This window comes from Eptesicus fuscus, chromosome 20, assembly GCF_027574615.1.
Source record: "Eptesicus fuscus isolate TK198812 chromosome 20, DD_ASM_mEF_20220401, whole genome shotgun sequence".
Taxonomy (NCBI): Eukaryota; Metazoa; Chordata; class Mammalia; order Chiroptera; family Vespertilionidae; genus Eptesicus; species Eptesicus fuscus.
The window spans coordinates 37,053,088-37,071,423 of NC_072492.1; positions in this window are offsets into that span (position 1 = coordinate 37,053,088).

Sequence of the window (18,336 nt, forward strand, 5' to 3'; positions counted from 1 at the left end):
CAAGTCTACCATCATTCCCTGGGTCTCCAGCACCAGCCTGCACTGCCGAGCCCCGGCGGAGAGGGCAGGGCAGGGGCTGATGGAGCTGGGACCCTCCTGTTTAGGGGGCTTCCGTGCCAGGCACTGTGCTGGGGGCTTCGCCTGGTGGTCACACTTAATCCTTCCGGCGCCCCCATTTTACGGAGGAAACTGACACAACAGAGAGGTCAAGGGGCTTCCCGGTGAAGAAAGTGACTGGTGAACGGGCACGAGCTCGGAGTTCTCCAAGCGTCTCCGAGACAGGCAGGCGCGGTTTACTGTGATTTCCCTCTCACAGGCGAGGACACACAGCGCAGAGGGGGAGGCGGCTCGCCCCAGGCCCCTGGGCTGGTGGAGCCTGAGCTGGAACTCGGGGCTTCCTTCTGCCTCGTGGGAAGCACTGTGCTCCCTGCAGTCACGCCCGTCAGGAACAGAGGCCGTGGCCAAAGGGGCCGAGGTGCTCCTCCTCCTCCAGGTCGGTGCTCACTCTCCGGCCGGTGGCATCTGTCCCAAGCCCTGGCTCAGGCGGGGCTGGCTGCGTCCTGTGGCCTTTGGCAGCGAATGCCAAGTGACGGCCCTGCCTTCCCACCAGAGCCCGGAAGGCCCCGGGGCATTGCCCCCTGCCTGGCCCAGGGGCCCGGGGGTAGCTGAGCGCGGGAGGCAGCCATGAGCACCTCTTCCAGGTCGTGACAAATGGGAACATCCGGATTAGAGCAGAACCTGCCCGGCTGTTCTGCGGGCACCACTCCCGCAGCCCAGAGCAGGCTGGCATCTGGTCCTTTCTGCTCACACCGTGTGTTCTAGATCATTCCGTGGCCCTGACTGGATGAGGATGTCTCCACTGATCTGCCCAATGTCGCATCTTGCGTGTTTGTGCTTCTCCGGGAAGGAGCCGTGGCTCCTGTGCCTCATTTTAGTCCACGTTGGAGTTGGGTCCGTTCCGTTCAGCTGAAGGCCCCAGGAGCCCGGCACAGGGGTGGGCGCTGGAGAAACAAGATGAGAGGGGCTTGCCCCCCCTTAGCCACGTCCCTGGGTAGGATGGAGATGGTCAGAAAGCCTGGCATGCTGGGGAATTCAGCGGGGACCCAGGACACCTTGAGAGTGTATCCTGATTGGCTCCCCAGGGCCTCACGCTCTGTCATCCTCTCCCCTGAGAGTCCCTCTTGCCACCCCCATCCTGCCATCGCCTAAAGCTCTAAGGGAGGAGCCTACCAGGACCCCTCCTCAAGGTCCACGGGTGTGTTGGTCCAAGTCTGTGCTCACAGAAGTTGGGGGAACCAAGGCCAAAGGGGATGAGGTAAGCCCAGGGTGGACCCCCAGACTGGGCTGGCAGAAAGCCACCCCGAACAGTGATTTGGTTGCAGCCCCATATGATGATCTTCCCACACAGGGAGACACTGTGGGCAGGGAGTGAAGTTCTCCTGAAGGGACGAGACTCTCTCATCTTCCATCATCCTGGAATGCAGGCCGTCCTCGTCCTCGGGGAGAAGTGGAGACTTGGCAGTGGGCGTTGGAAGGGGAGGCTGCTTTCTCTCCCTTGCAATGGGCTTGGCAGTGAGGTGTTAGGAGGAGCAATGTGGGCCTGTGACAGCTGGACCCCCTAGAGGAAGGGAGAGGGAGAGAGAGAAACATCAATGATGAGAGAGAATTATTGGTCGACTGCCTCCTGCAGGCCCCACACTGGAGATCAAGCCCACAACCCGGGCCTGTGCCTGACCTGGAATCGAACCGTGACCTTCTGGTTCATAGGTCGATGCTCAACCACTGAGCCACGCCGGCCGGGCTCAGAGTGCTCTTTTAGAAACAGAAATCAGAAGACATCGCTGCCCTGTATACAATCCTTCATGGCTCCCCCACACGTGGGGTAACACCCATCCCGCTTCTGGGTTACTCCTGCCCTCTGCTCACCTCCCGCCTTCTGTTCCACCACGGCACCAGTGCCATTCCTGCTTGTCTCTCCCCACCTTCCTAGGGGCTCCTCCCCAATTTCCCCCAGCTGGGTCATTCTCACTGTTCAGTCTCCGATAAAATGTTACCCCAGAAAAAAACAACACACCTTGACTATCCATTTAGAGATAACCCCAGCCACTCTATCACTGGAAAATCAGGGAGGAATGTGTGTGAGAGAAAACCCAAAGTCTTAGTGGCTTAAGCAAGACCCACGTTTATTTCTCTTGGATGTAGAAGTCTGGAGAGAGGAGGTCACCGGCTGGCAATGGTACTCTGCAGTGTCAGGGACCCTACCCAAGTACCTTCTATCTGGTGGCATCTTTAGCAGGTGGCCTTCTCTTCATGGTCCAATATGGCTGCTTGAGCTCCAGCCATCACCTCTGCATTCCATTCAGCAGGAAGGAGAAAGGGTTAAAGAAAGATGCGCTCTCTCTCTTTAAGAATATTTCTCTAAGGCAGGGGAGGGAGGGGGGGTAAGAGATCAGCCAAAGGACTTGTATGCATGCATATAAGCATAACCAATGGGCACAGACATTAGGGAGGTGAGGGCATGTGCTGGGGGGTAGGAGTGGCCGGGGAGAGGTCAATGGGAGAAAAAGGAGACACATGTAATACTATATGTAATACTTTAAACAATAAAGATTTAAAAATATATATTTCTCAAAGGTTGCCTCTGTGTATATCCTACTAGTCAGAACCTAGTCACATGGCTACACTTAGATTCAAGGGAGCCTGGGAAATGTAGTCTTTATTCTGGGAAGTCATGTGTCCAGAGTTCTAGTACCTAGGAAGAAGAGGAGAATGGAAATGAGAGGACGCCCAGTCATCTCAGCCAGAATCATATCACCAATTCTCTTCTTCTTCCTACCAGAAGATCGTTTCCTGTTTGTTTGTTTGTTTATTATGATCTTTCTCCACTAAATGTAAACTCTACAAGGGCACGCTCTTTGCTGGCCTTGTCCATCACTGTATCTCCAGAGCCTTCCACAGTGCCTGGCACAAGGTAGGTTTTTAATTTTTACTAAGTGAATGATTGAATGAGCCCCCATAATAATTACTTGAGGGATGCCTTCTCATTCCCATTTTACAGATTGGGAAAATGAGGCTCAGAGCGGTTAAGTAACTCACCTGAGGTCACACAGTAGGCAGTAGGGCCAATATTTGATCCTTACTCTTGGTGGCAACAATGCTCTTTCAACTCTTTCCACCTCCCATGCTGGCTCTTCTGATCTCTCAGCTCCTCCACAGGTCAAGTCAGAAGCCAGGAAACTATCACCTGGAGTTTATTCCGGCCATTTCCCTGGGAAACTCACCTCAAGTTTTCACTTATGTTAGCCTTTAGCTTCTGATGGTTGTTTTGGACACGTTTCTGTCACCTTTCTGCAAGCCACTAGGTAAAGATGCTACATGGAATCCATGAAATAAATTCCTCCTGGAATTAAGCACCAGGATAAAGTCTGGAACTTCAGGGGAACTGGTAGGTTCTTTGTTTCAGACGAGGGAGGACCACCTACCGCATCAGGTTTTCCTTTGTACCTTTGCTGCCAGGAAACATGGAGTTTGAATTTACGTGCCCAGAGGCTGCCCCACCCAAGCTCTGGAGAAGCACTCCAGTGGACAAGACTGTGTGCGATTTGGAACCAGGTAGCCTGACCTTGAGTTTCAGCCAATGCCTGTGAGCAAGACACACAGACTTCCCTGAACCTTAGAACCGTGGCAGTAAACTCAAAGCTGTTAGAAGGATTAAAAGAGCTAATACATGGAAAAACTCTCTAGTAATGACTAGATGATGAAGAGATGGTCAGGGAACACTCAGCTAGCCAAGGCTAAGCTGCAGCTTCTCAGGCCCCAGGAGTTCTCCCATAAGAGAATGAAGTAGTTAGGGAAGGCTTCAAGGAGGAGGTGTCTTGAAAGATAGGTGGAATCCTCTGGTGTAGAGCATTCGACTGTATTATCCCGGTTGCCTGCAGTGCTAACCCCTGAGGTCACTTTCAGTTTTCAACCCAGCCCTGCCTCCATCTTCCCACCCTTTTTGGTACAATCTCATCCATCACGAATCCCACTGTCTACCTGCTGTCTCCAGGGATAAAATACAGCGCACAGGTGGAGAGAGCAGTTCACAAGTCTCCAGAGAGAGCAAGGTTTCAAAGGGAGGAAGAGTTTAGTCTTGGAAGGAGCCCCAGCCCAGGGCAGGAGGCTGAAATCTAGGCCTCATCTCTTCCCCATTAACTAGCCACCTCTGACCCTCTGCTTCCTCATCCATACAGAAAGGCTTAATCAACATATACAAAGACCACCCGCAATGAGGTAAACTGTCCGTGCTTACAGACTGCTCTTGGTTAATCCTCACTATACTGGGAGAAAAGGGGACACAATACATGGTGTGACCTCCCAGAGGTCACGCAACTCAGAAGCAAGGGAGCTGGAACTGGGATTCCCAGGCTAGCAGCCAGGGTACAAAGCTTGGGATGGGGGCAGGGAGGGAAAACTTTCCAGGAAACGGCTCTTCCCGGGTCAGTGACAGTTGGAGGTCAAATTGGTCTGAGGGAGCCAGGCACACGTGGGACGCTCCGCTGGGGCTCCGGAGGGCTGCAGCAGACCGGAAAACCACAGCCCGCGAGAACCCAGAGGCCTGGGGCCTGGGGTGGACAGGCTGGGAGAGCCCCCGTGCTCCCCACCGCTCACTGCCCGATGCAGCTCAGGTCTGCCCGCCTAGACCCAGGGGCCCTGGACACAGGTCAGCACGAGAGAGCTCTTCACCTGAAAGGACCCGCGGGGAGGGCAGAGAACCTTCGGGGGTGGAGAGGTGAACCCTGGAGGGTGGGACTGCAGGACAAGGACCCACACCTGGGGGGGTCTCTGTGTGGGGTGGGGGGACCTGTGGTGAGAGTCCCACGTCCCACTGATTCTGCACTCCCTACCCCACCCCCAGCTGCTCCTGGCTGCCTCTAGGTAAAGTCCAAATTCCTCCTTCTGACCTAGTTTCTGCCAACCCCTCGTCCTGGCCTCCTGGCTGTGAACTTGATCCCAGGCCCTGACCTACTGGTCCTGATGTCCATGCTCACGCTTCACCTGGTTAAATGTTTGAAATTGAGCCCAGTCCCTTTTCTAGTCCAGCCACCTCCCTTCCTGTTGACTTGCCACCCAACACAGAGAGAAATGCTCCTCTCATCCCCTCTCCTCTTCTCTCCCCTTCCCTTCCCTCCCCTCTCCTTCCCTCCCCTCCTCCCCTTGTCCTCCTCCTTTCCAGGTCCTCCTCCACCACATATTCCTCCCTTCCTGAGGCCCCATCCGTGACCCCGGCACCCTCTGCTTTCAGGGTGAGCCCGCACCCAGTAGGAGCTAGAACTAGGCATAGTAGGAGCTGACCTTGGGTTCTCCACGCTGTCAGCCACCCCCTGGAAGCTGGCTCTGTGTCCCGTCTCTCTCTTCCATGCCTGTCCCTTTGAACCCTGGAGCGATTTCCTTTGCTGGGGGCTGAGTGGGGGTCAGCCCCAGGCAGGATCCCTCTGGGCTCTGAGGGCCCATGATGCCAGGAGCCATGGTGGTGGTGTAGGTTGTGTCTAGAAGGGTGCACTCGGAACCTCCTGGCAACAGGCACTGTGTGAGGGGAACCCCAGCTTAAGGAGGGATCCCCCCCTAGCCACCCTCTCCTGTGCACTTTATTTAAAGCCACTAAGTGCTGATAAAATGTACCACTGCAACTGTGACTCCACATCACACCTTAACAGTAATACAATGGAGCCTTGGAAAATGGGGGACGGGGGAGGTTAGGGGCTCTGAGCCCCCACACAGTCAGAAATCCTTGTGTGACTTTTGGCTCCCCAAAACTTAACTGTGGTCGTCCCTCAGCATCAACAGGGATTAGTTCCAGGACCCTTTCAGATACCAAAATTTGTGGATGCTCAAGTCCCTTATCCTCCTATATAATAAAGAGCTAATATGCAAATGGTCATCATGCCCTCACTGCAGAAATTGCTCAGACACTCAACACTGGGGAGAGAAGAGTGGGGACCAGCCAGGCACAAATGAGTTTGCGAAGGAGGAATGGGGACCAGCCAGGCTGCTGCCTGGGAAAGGGACAAGCCACCCGCCCCACGGTCTGGGGCACCTGTGGCTGCGGCCCAGGCAAAGCCACCCACCCACGATCCCCTGCAGCTGCGGCCAGCCCGGGCGAAGCCGGCCCAGGTTCTGGGTGCCTGTGGCCGGCCAGAAGGAGGAAAGCCCGGGTCCCAGGTGCCTGTGACCGGCCGGAGGAGGGAATCCTGGGTCCTGGGTGCAGGGTGAGGCAGAGGCAGTTAGGGGCGATCAGGCCAGCAAGGGAGCAGTTAGGGATGATCAGGCAGGCAGGCAGGCGAGCGGTTAGGAGCCAGTGGTCCCAGATTGTGAGAGGCAGTGGGACATCCCCCGAGGGGTCCCAGATTGGAGAGGGTGCAGCCTGGACTGAGGGACACCCCCCCCAACCCCATGCATGAATTTCGTGCACTGGGCCTCTAGTATAAAATAACACAGAACGATTGGCCCTCCGAATTCACAGATTCCCAGTTGGGGATCCAAAATACAGTTTTTCCCAGTGAGTTGAATCGGCAGATGCAAAACCCAAGGATACAGGTGGCTGGATGGCCAAATATATATTTATTGGAAAAAATCCGTGTATAAGTGGGTCCATGTAGCTGTGTTATTGGAGAGTTAACTACAATTGACTGGATCACCAACTCCCTGGGCTGGGCCTGGGTGGTGATTAAAGGAGGAGAAGGAAGGGAGAGGTAAAGGGAATTGGAGCCTGCTGTGTTGTGTGGCCAGACAGCTGTTGGTGTGCCCCAGGGAGAGGAAGGATGGGATGATCTGCTCCCCTGGCCCCTCTGTCTTGCCCCTGGCTTGCCTCTCTCATGCATCCCCTGAGATTTCTCTCTGACCTCTACTCAGGGACGGTGGGTCTCCCTGTTAAGTCTGGGCCTCCCCTCACAGCCCACGAGGGCCCCTTCTCTCTCCATCCCTCCTGAAAGAGGGTACAAATGGTTCCCCCAGGAAAGGGCCAGGCCTGACTTGAGGGACGGGACAGCTCCATCCTTCCTATCTGCTGAGCCAGATGTTTGGGGCCTCTGCCTGACAGCTGATGGCAGGATCTGTCTCAGGGCCTGGGCCTATGGGTGTGTTCCCCACTGTGTACTGTGAGTGTGTGTGTGTGTGTGTGTGTGTGTGTGTGTGTGTGAAGGAGAGTTGTGGTTAAGTCAATGGCCTTGGAATCAAACCAATTGGGTCTGGCCTCTTGCTGGCTGTGTGACCTTGAGTAAGTTTCCTGATGTCTTTAAAGTCGCAGATTCTTCACCCATAACATCCAGCCTCCGAGAGGCACTGCCTGTGGAATGAGATATTGTACAGGAAGCCCTTAGCACAGCTCCAGGCACCTAGTAAAGTTTGGTAAATAGTAGCCATGGCCACGGTTCGGAGAAAACCCCAATCAGCATGCCGTCTCTTGAGGGGGGTCCTCCGTATGCTGGACCCTGAGGTTCTGATGCTCCCAACAGGTGGGGGGAGAGACCCAAAGGCCTGGCTGGTGGGAAAGTGAAGGAGCAAGGCCTCTGGGCCCCAAACCCCTGAGCTTCCCCTCCTTTGTGGACTATCCCAATTGGGGACCTTGAGCTGCTCACACCCAATCCCAGCAGGAAAGTTGAGGTCTGAGGAGACCTCTATCCCTCCCATGTGCCTCTGCTCCCTGAGGGGGAGGCCAACCAGACTCCAGCTGACTCAGCTCAGTAGCTCCTCTGTCTCCCCAAGAGCCTGGGGGAGGGAAGGGAGTCCCCAAGCCCAGGCTCCCCTCTCTACCACTCCTTGTTTCCTTTTGAATAGACCTGGTGCAGCCAATCAGGACCCCGGAGCCTCAGCTCTGCCCCAGGACTGGTTCATTTCAACTGGTGCCTGGCCAGTGGCGCCGAAGGGGACCTGGGTGGGGTGGGGTGGGAAGGAGGGAGTGGTTTCTGCAGGGCCCAGGCCCCTATCTCAGGTTCCAGTGCTGTCAGCTGGGAGACGTGGGAGGAGACCACATTAACCCATCTCACTTTGCAGAAAAAAATACCGGGTCGGATATCTTTTGGGTAACTGGAGGAAATGGGGTTTCCTAAGACTCAACTTGGAGAGGATGGGGGAGTTAGTTCATTTATTCATTCAAGCATGTCCACAGCATTTATTTTGCACCTACTAAGGTGTCAGGCAGGCGCTGTGCTCGGTGGTTGGGGAGACAGAAGCCTGAAGCCCAGGCTGAGGGGCCTGGAGCCTCCCAGTCCGGGGCAGGAAACACTGGAGCTCTGGGACTGTGCAGAGAAAGGCAGCAGCCCACGACCCACGGGGCCTCCCGTGCACCAGGTCACCGTCATTTTGGCCGGTAAACCCCAGAGCGAGCAGGGATTCTCTCCCGTGATTTAGCCAAACGGTAAACAGACGCAGCACTCCAAGTGCTGTGGCAGGTGTGTCCGTGAAGGATGGAGCTGGCCGCTTGGTGGATCCTGCCATGCCTCCTCCATCTCGGATGGAAAGGCCTGGAGGGCGGATGCCAAGAAGGACTGCGAGGACCTGTCATACAGAGGCACCCTCATCCTTCTGCCTCATCGGCGCAGCAAACCCCCAAACCTTGCATGCCCTCCCCATGAGCGTGTCCTCTCACACCCGGGACTCTCCAGCTGGATCCAATGTGGCACTTTGGGAAATAAGTGCACTTATTCCCAATAGAAACAACTCCACTCCGAGGAATTAAGATTCCCAGGATGATAGCGGCTTCCGTGTCCTGGGGTAGCAAAAAACCTTTCCAAGATGTCAGGGGCAGGGCTCCATCAGGAAGAGAAGGATAATTAGGCACACCTCCGCTTAGACAGGTGTGGAAAGCAGCAGGAGACACAGCAGGATGTCCAGGGTCACAGATGCTTCTGACCATGGGCAGGCCTCTGCCTGAGAACCTAGACATCCTGGCCCTGGCCGGTTTGGCTCAGTGGATAGAGCTTCAGCCTCTGGACTGAAGGGTCCCAGGTTCGATTCCGGTCAAGGGCACATGCCTGGGTTTCGGACTCAGACTCCAGTGTGGGGCGTGCAGGAGGCAGCCAATCAATGATTCTCTCTCATCATTGATGTTTCTCTCTCTCCCTCTCCTTCCTCTCTGAAATCAATAAGAATATATATATTTTAAAAAAATAGTGAGGACACAAGAGATACTTCTACATGGTGGCTTTAAGTTCGCTCTCCTCATTGTAAAGAAGCTCCAGTTTGCCTAATAACCAGACATAACACATTCGGAAATAATTTTACTTGTGTGTGTTTTGCCAATTGCTTGAGGTGTTTAAAGTGTTCGGAAAAACCAGCCATGTTTGCATGACAGTGTACATCTGTGGTAGAGTCTTCACGGCCCAGGTGACTGAGTGTGACCTCAGGCAAGGCACTTCACCTCTCTGGGCCTCAGTCTCCTCGGATGTAAAATGGGAAGCAGGTGATAATAATAGTAGCTTCCGCCCAACTGGTGTGGCTCAGTGGTTGAGCGTCGACCTATGAACCAGGAGGTTGAGGTTCGATTCCCGGTCCGGGTTGTGGGCTCATCATTGATGTTTCTGTCTCTCTCTCTCTCCCCCTCTCCTTTTTTCTCTCTGAAAATCAATAAAAACATATTTTAAAAAACACACACAATAGTAGCTTCCACTTAGGGCTGTTGTGAGGGTAAGTGAAGCAATGCTTGTAAGGCACATCAAACAGTGCTCAGGGCAGAGTAAATCACTATTGAGTGTTACCTACTGCCATTGTTTTGGTAACTCAGGTTTAAAGAGTTTGGAGAAATTTAATTGGCCGATTCCCCAAGTGTTCACTTTTACTTGGGTGAATATTAGAGAGATGTCGATTGTTTAAAGTAATAGAACATATTCAATAGATTCAGAAGCTTAATAAACTGAACAGGAAACCAACTTCAGGTGGGAGAGGATTTTTCTCTATCAGTAAAGGCCCTTGGACTGAAAATTTTAATAAATAACCTCTCCTCCCCCAACTCCGGTAAACTTGTCTGTAGTGACACCACCCGTCCTCCAGGGGGCCCAGGCTGTTCAGTGTGACTCCTACCTCTCGTGAGCACCCTGCCCCCACCATCACCATACACCACTTCCGGTCTTCCTCCTTCAGTCTTCCCAAAACTCTCCCCCTCTTCTTGCTCTTTCCCTACTGCTCTGATGAGCAAAGCCTACCCCATTGAAATAACCCATCTTCCCTAAACCTTATAGCAATTGCTCTGCTCTCCTCACAGCTCAACTCCTCAACGAATAGTACCCTCTCCTCTTTCTCGCCTCTCATTCCCTCCTCTACTCAAGGCAGCTTAACTTTCCCCCTACCTCCCCTTTCCACTAATAGCGTATTAGTTGCCAAATCTATTGGACACTCCCCAGCTCCTCAGCTGGAGTTCACACATGCAGCCTCTCCCTTCTTGGAAACGTCTGCTCTCAGTTCCCCTCCTAACTCTCTGATGGTTTCTTCTCTATCTTCTTGGCTGGCTCATCTTTCTCCTATCGCTTCTGGCCGTGTTGGTGCTCCCCTAAGTTTGTCTTTTCTGAGCTATCTTCTCTCTCCACTCTGCAGACTCTTGTAACTTGGCCCTCTTCCAAGGTGCTCTATCTCAGCCAGTGACACCCCGGTCCACCCATTGCTCAAGCCATAGACCCGAGGGTGACAGAGAAAAACTTCCACCTTATCTGGCCAGTCACCAAGGAGCCGTCCATTCACTTCCCTGTAATTGACAACTTTTTTAAAACCCCAAATCAGAACCTGTCACTCCTTGCTTATATTCAAATGCTAATGTTCCAATCCCATAGCTCTAAGGTTGAGTTTCATTCTTTCTCTTTATTCCCTCCACTTATAGACTAACCTAGTAGTCTATAAATATGCATATACATGCAGTTCTTATATGATTTGCACAGGACATGGCACATAGTAGTTGCTCGATAAATGTTTGCTGAATGTGCATACTAAGAGGTAAAAGTAAGAAGATGAGGAAATATATTACATGCAGTTCCCAATGGCCAAAGCAAAGTGGAACACCAGGTAGAAAAAGAGCTCCAGAAATATGTATCAGAGTGTCCTTGAGACTTGTTTAATACTAAGCCATGCAGGTGACTTGTTTAATACTAACTAAGCTCAACACATCTGAGTCAACACATTACAGTCAGGTGTTCTGTAAACGAACGAATTCCCAGAGCTTACAGAAGGCTGGTATACAGTCAAGCTTTGCCACACAGAATGGACAATCCTTGTTAAGAGCATTGGTTAGAGCGTTGCCTGCACAGCAAAGGGTTTTGGTTTGGATTCCTGGTCAGAGGCACGTGCCTGGGTGGTAGGTTTGACCCCGGACCCTGATTGGGGCACAGGTGGGAGGCAACCAATCATGTGTCACATTGATGTTTCTCTCTCTTTCCTCTCACTCTCCTTCTCTCTCCCCTCCCTTCTCCCTTCCACTTTCTCTAAATATCAATGGAAAATTGTCCTCAGGTGAGGATTAACAACAACAACAAAATACCCAGGGCACTCAGTAGAGACCTCAGAAAGTAACATGTTAGTAGTAGGGCTATTTTAGCCTTAGAGTAAATGCAAATTTAGACCTTCCCTGACACCTAAGAAAAATAAACCTCAAATGAATTGTTTATTATGAATAAGCTGACTAATTGCCTGTTAGAACAAAGTCCAGCATTTTGGAAAACAACAAAATCCAGTACCTTGAACCTTATGGCAAGTCACAGTTTAGAAGAAAAAGTTTGCAATACACACAATCCAAAAAATGTTTTATTTTGTTATCTACACTAATAAAAGGGTAATATGCTAATTAGACCGGGTGACCAGACATCTTCCAGATGTCTGACTTCCTTCTGGACAGTTAGGGAGTGACCAGGCCAGCAGGGGAGCAGTTAGGGGGCGATCAGGCAGGCAGGCAGGCAGGCAAGTGGTTAGGAACCAGCTGTCCAGAATTGCGAGAGGGATGTCCAACTGCCGGTTAGAGGGATGTCCTAAACCAGCAGTTGGACATCCCCTGAGGGGTTCCTGATTGGAGAGGGTGCAGGCTGGGCTGAGGGACCTCCCCTACACGAATTTCGTGCACCAGGCCTCTAGTATTTAATAAAAGACTTGTATCTAGAATATATAAAGAAACTCCTGCAACTAAATGATGAAAAAGACAATCAACTCAATAAAAAATTTGCCAAAAGACATGAACACCACTTTACAGAAGAAACTATACAAGTAGTTAATAAGCTCAGGAAAAAGGTCAACATTATTAGTCCACAGTGAGATATCATCACATACTCATCAAATGGCTAAAATGCAAATAGACTGAAAACTCCAAGTGTTGGAAAGGAGATGGAGCACTGGAAACCTGACACATTTGTACATTGAACAAATGGTACAAGCACTTTGGAAAACAGGCAGTTTCTTAAAAAGTTAAGCAGATACTTATACTATGATTCATTTGTTCATTCTTAGATATTTACCCGAGGGAAAATTAAATATATGTCCACAAAAACATTGAATGAAAATGTTTATGGGAAATTTTAAAAATTGATTGATTGAGAGAGAGAGAGAAACATCTATGTGAGAGTGCAACATGGATTGGCTGCCTCCTGCCAATCTCACTCATGAACATAAATTTTAAAATCCTAAATAAACAAAACATTAGCAAACTGAAACCAGTAATGTATAAAAAGGGTAATACATCATGACCCAATTGAGTTATTCCAGAAATGAAGTTTGATAACATTAGAAAAATCGATTCATGTAATCATCCACGTGAACATGAGTAAAAAGTAAAAACCATATATTGATCTCAAAAACAGAAAAAGCATCTGATAAAATTTACCATCGTTAATAATTAACACTTTGAGCAAACTAAGAATAGAACTTCTATAACCTGATAAGGGATATCTATAAAAAACCTCTAGCAAACATCATACTTAATATTGAAGTTTTTCCTTCTGAGATCAGAAACAGGACAAGGATGCTTGATTTGGTGAGGAAGAAACAAACCTGTTATTTGCAAATGAACTAATTGTGTAGCAAGAAAATCCAAAAGGAGCTACAGATAAATTATTTCAATTTATAGAAATGTTTAATACATTAGCAAAATCAACTTAAAAGTTAATTGCACAAAGACAAACAATCCAGTTGAAAAATGGTCAAAGGATTTGAATAGACATTTCTCCAAAGAAGATATACAAATGGCCAATAAATACATGAAAGAATGCTCATCATTAGTCATTAGGAAATTGCAAATCAAAACCACAAAGAGAAACCCCTTTGCATGTAGTAGCTTGGCTATTATCAAACAACGGAAAATAGCGAGTGTCAAAGAGGCTGTGGAGAGACTGGAACCCTCGTACATTACTGATGAGAATGCAAAGTGGTTCCGCCACTGCAGAAACAGTTTTACATTCCTTAAAATGTTACGCAAAGAATTACCATGTGACACAGCAATTCAAAAGAATTGAAAACATAGATTTAAGCAGATACTTGTACACAAATGTTCACAACAGTATGATGAAGGGTGATGAAAATGTTTTGGAAATGAACAGTGGTGATGGCTGTACAGCATTGTGAATGTAATTAATGCCACTGAATTGTACACTTAAAAATGGTTAAAACGGCAAATTTTATGTTATATAAAATTTATCACACTAAGCAATCAATTGCTTATCTATATCAGCAACGGTTAGAAAAAAAAATTTTAACAAGGTACCTTTTAAAAGAGCACAAAACATATAAATAACCTAGGATAAATCTAACAAAATATGAATAAGATTTCTTTGGAGAAACTGATATAATTTTGATAAATTTTAGAGACAAGGTAAATGAAAAGAGAGGTATATGTACTGTTCTGATAGATTGGAAGACTGAGGATTATAAGATGTCAATTCCATCCAAATTGAACTCTAAATTCAATGCAATCATAATTCCAATATAAATCCTACTAAGGTTAATTTGGTTTTGTTGCACTTGTAAAGTTAATTTTAACATTATTATAGAAATGCAGAGGGGCAAGAAAAAAAACAAGACACTCTTGAAGAATATAAGATGGGAAGACTTGCCTTACCAGTCACCAAGACATTATAAAGTTTTTTTTCATATATTTTATTGATTTTTTACAGAGAGGAAGGGAGAGGGAGAGAGAGTTAGAAACATCAATGAGAGAGAAACATCAATCAGCTACCTTCTGCACACCCCCTACTGGGGATGTGCCCGCAACCAAGGTACATGCCCTTGACCGGGAATTGAACCTGGGACCCTTGAGTACGCAAGTCGATGCTCTATCCACTGAGCCCAACCAGTTAGGGCTAGAAAGATTTCTTAAAAGGAGACAAAAACATCTATCATTAAAAAAATGAAACATTTCATTATATTAAAATTAAGAATTTTTGTTCATGAAAAATAAACAGAACCAAATGGCAAGTCACAGAATGTGAGGAGATATTTGTAGTACATGTAAGTGACAAAAGATACAAAACAGTTAAAAATAGTCCAAGAGAAAATGAGCAAAATGCTTTGAATAGGAACTTCATAATAGAGAAAAACCAAATGACTAATAAGCATGTGAGAAAAATACTCATTCATTAACAAACATGGAAATGCCAACTAAAATACAATGTAAACATAACAACAGTATTCAAAGTCAGAGAGCGAGGAAATGGAAGTGTACTTTTGTAAGATTCTTTTTTTCTTCACCAAATGAATAGCCACGTACCAGATGTCAGGGGTAAAATTGTCAATCTGTTCTAGGAAAACTGTCACGTCATCTGGCGCAGCAGTTAAATTGGGGCGACCTGGGGCTACCACTTTGTTACCTCCACCATTATCTGGTTGTTGTCAAGGGCCAGATTGATGACTTACATGGAGACATAACAGGGACCACCACTCCTGCATCCTTTGTGGTCTATAATCACTATCATTCTACCTGGTGTGGGCTATTCCTTCTGATGTACTATCTAGGCAAGCGTAGGGGGCCGTTTCCACTTAACTTCTGCTAGCTATTAAGTACTCTACTCTATTCCAGTTATGGATTCGGGGACCAGGGAAATGATCACCAGGTGAATAAGTGGACCTATTACACCTACTGTGGGATGAACTTGGCCAGGTCTCCTTTTATTGCCTGACCTGTGTGTGTCCTATTCTAATACAGTATGTGTTCTTTTTATACAATTTTAAAAAATTGATTTGAGAGATAGATAGATAGATAGATAGATAGATAGATAGATAGATCAATTTGTTGTTCCACTTATTTATTCATTCATTGGTTGATTCTTATAGGTGCCCCAACTGAGGATCAAACCTGCTACCTTGGTGTATTGGGATGACATAATCAATTGAGCTACCTGTCCAGGGCTCTAATATGTGTTCTTAATAGCACTTTGGTCCCCTAGTATCAGAGTCAGCTCAGACCCTGTATCCAAAGTCTTGAAAGGTCTGAGTATTCCCCTTTCCTCAGGGTACAGTTGCTCTGATAAATGGCTGTGAGCACCTTTGGGGGAAGAGTGAGATAATTATATATATATATATATATATATATATATATATATATATATACCTAAGCAACTATTGCAACCGAACAGGCTGCGTGGAGCAACCAGACCGGCAAGGGGGTTAGTAAGGGGCAACCAAACGACCGAACAGCAGGCTGCATGGGGCGACCAGGCCTACGGGGGGGGGGGGGGCGCGGGAGGGGCAACCAGTCCAGCAGAAGGTGGTAGTGAGGAGCGACCAGGCTGGCGGCGGGGGGGGGGGGGGCAACTAGGCTGGCAGAGGGGGCAGTTGGGGGCAATCAGGCAGGCAGGTGAGCAGTCAGGAGCCAATGGTCCCGGATTGTGAGAGGGCTGTCTGACAGCCCAGGATCGGGCCTAAACCGGCAGTTGGACATCCCCTGAGGGGTCCTGGATTAGAGAGGGTGCAGGCTGGGCTGAGGGGACCCCCCCATGCACAAATTTCGTGCACCGGGCCTCTAGTTATGATATAAGCTTCTGTGGCATTGCAAGATTTTTCCTGAAGGAAACTGGCCTCCCCTTCGATCAATGGGCTCTACAGCCAAAAATGCTTTGGGTCTGGAAATGGGGGAGGGAGCATGATTTTCCTTTGCATTGGTTGACATCAGCCTTCTGCTAGCTCATCTGGCTCATTTTTGGCTATGATAGTCATGAAATACCATCATCGGCTGTCCACCTGCCAGGAAAGATCATGGTCTGTTGGCCATCACACTACAGCCCAGCTTGCCATTTGGTCCTTCTGCCCATTACAGTCATTATGTCCACCTTGACTCTGATGACTAAGTTCTGTAACCTGGCCTCATCCTGAGCCCCTGTCATACCCACTGACTCTAGGAAGCCCAGTTCCATAGCAGCTTCTGCTACCAACAACGAAGAAGGAAGTTACCGTCTGAGGTGGCTGATCTCAGATAGGAAGGACAAACTGGGTGCTACACAATGAAGTTAGGGAGCACTATGCCTGGGACCCATGGAATGTGCCTCTTCCTGCTTCCATGTCCAGTAGTAAAAGTTAAAGAAAAATGGTAGCAACTCAATTCTGAAGATTTAGATTCTTCAAGAATGAAGGTTTGGCCCTGGCTGGTGTGGGTCAGGGGTTGGAGCATTGGCCCACGCACTGAAGGGTCACGGGTTTGGTTCCTGAATCAAGGACACATGCCTAGGTGGCAGGTTCAATCCCCAGCCCTGGTTGGGGTGCATGCAGGAGGCAACCAATTTATGTGTCTCTCTCACATCGATGTTTCTCTCTCCCTCCCTCTTTCCCTCCCTTCCTCCCTCCCTCCTTCCTTTCTACTCTCTCTTTCTCTAAAAAAAAAAGAAAAAAGAATGAAGGTTTGGTCACCTGGCCTGGTTAAAAAACAAACTGAAGTGCCCTTTTAGGGAAAAGTGAAAATAAAATGAGTAATGGAAGAGGAAAGTTATAAATATCAACTTCTGACAAGTTTCAGAAATAATTATTGTAGAAGCTATGTGTATTTTCTTTCTTGCTTGTTTTGTACCATATACTCTATATATTAATTTCCCCATCCTTTCTTTCCCTTATTATTTTATATAAGGATTTTTGTTGGTAGTGAACTTTATAATTTAGTCTTTATGTTTACAGAATCCTCTAGTCTAGAGGAAATGTGGCTGAACTACTAGGTGTACCGGTTAATAATGCGGATTTTTTTCAATAGATGGAGTTACACATATGTTGATATATATGCAATTTGATATGTATGCTATTTTGTTGTATTGACAACAAGCTTCAAAACTTCATATGTCAAATTTTCTGAAGGCATTAACATCATAGATATTTTTACGCTTAAAAATGTCAAATTTTGTGCCAAAAAAAGAGCATTTACAAGTTTTAATTATTAACCAGTAAAGGGTCAACCTGCATTTTTAACATGGTCAATCCACATTTTTAACCAGTACCGGTTAATAATGTGGATACCGGTTAAAAATGCGGATTTTGTAATCAAAGAAAACATGATAATTTCAAGAGAAACATCAAAAGTGCTTTATTCAAAGTAATGTCCATCGCTAGCTACACATTTCCCCCATCTTTCAGGTAATTTGTGGATACCGTCCCAAGAGAACTTTTCTTGTTTTGAGGCAAACCATTCAGAGACCCAATTCTCCACTTCTTCGTACATTTTGAAGTGCTGCTCGGAAAGTGCGTGTGCCATCGATCAGAACAAGTGGTAATCTGAAGGACAAGGTCTGGTGAATACAGCGGGTGGGTTAATACTTCCCAGGCAAGATCTTTTAACGTGTCTTTAACTGGTTTTGAAGTGTGTGATGGTGCGTCATCATGAAGCAAAATTACTTTGCTGAGTCTTCTGGCCCATTCTGGTGGTTTTACGATCAAAGCGTGGTTCAAATTGATTATTTGTTGTCGGTAGTGATCAGTATTAATGGTTTCACCTGGTTTTAGAAGCTCATCATACCACACCTTCCTGACCCCACCAAATGCAGAGCATTGTCTTCTTTCCGAAGCGATTTGGCCTTGCAGTCGATGTTGATGGTTGGCCTGGATCAACCCATGATTTTGTGCATTTGGGATTCTCAAAATAAATCCACTTTTTATTGCCAGTCACAATTTGATGCAAAAAAAGATTTTCTTTGTGCCATTGAAGCAACATTTTACTGATGACTTTTCGGTTTTCCATTGGTCTTTCGTTCAGTTGATGTGGCACCCATTTTCCTTCCTTTAAAATCTTCCCCATTGCTTGTAAGCAATTGGAAATTGTTTGCTGAGCGATGTTTAATCTTTCTGCAAGTTGTTTTTTAGTTTGACACGCATCTTCATCCAGCAATGCTTGTAATTGTTGGTCTTCAAACATTTTTGGTT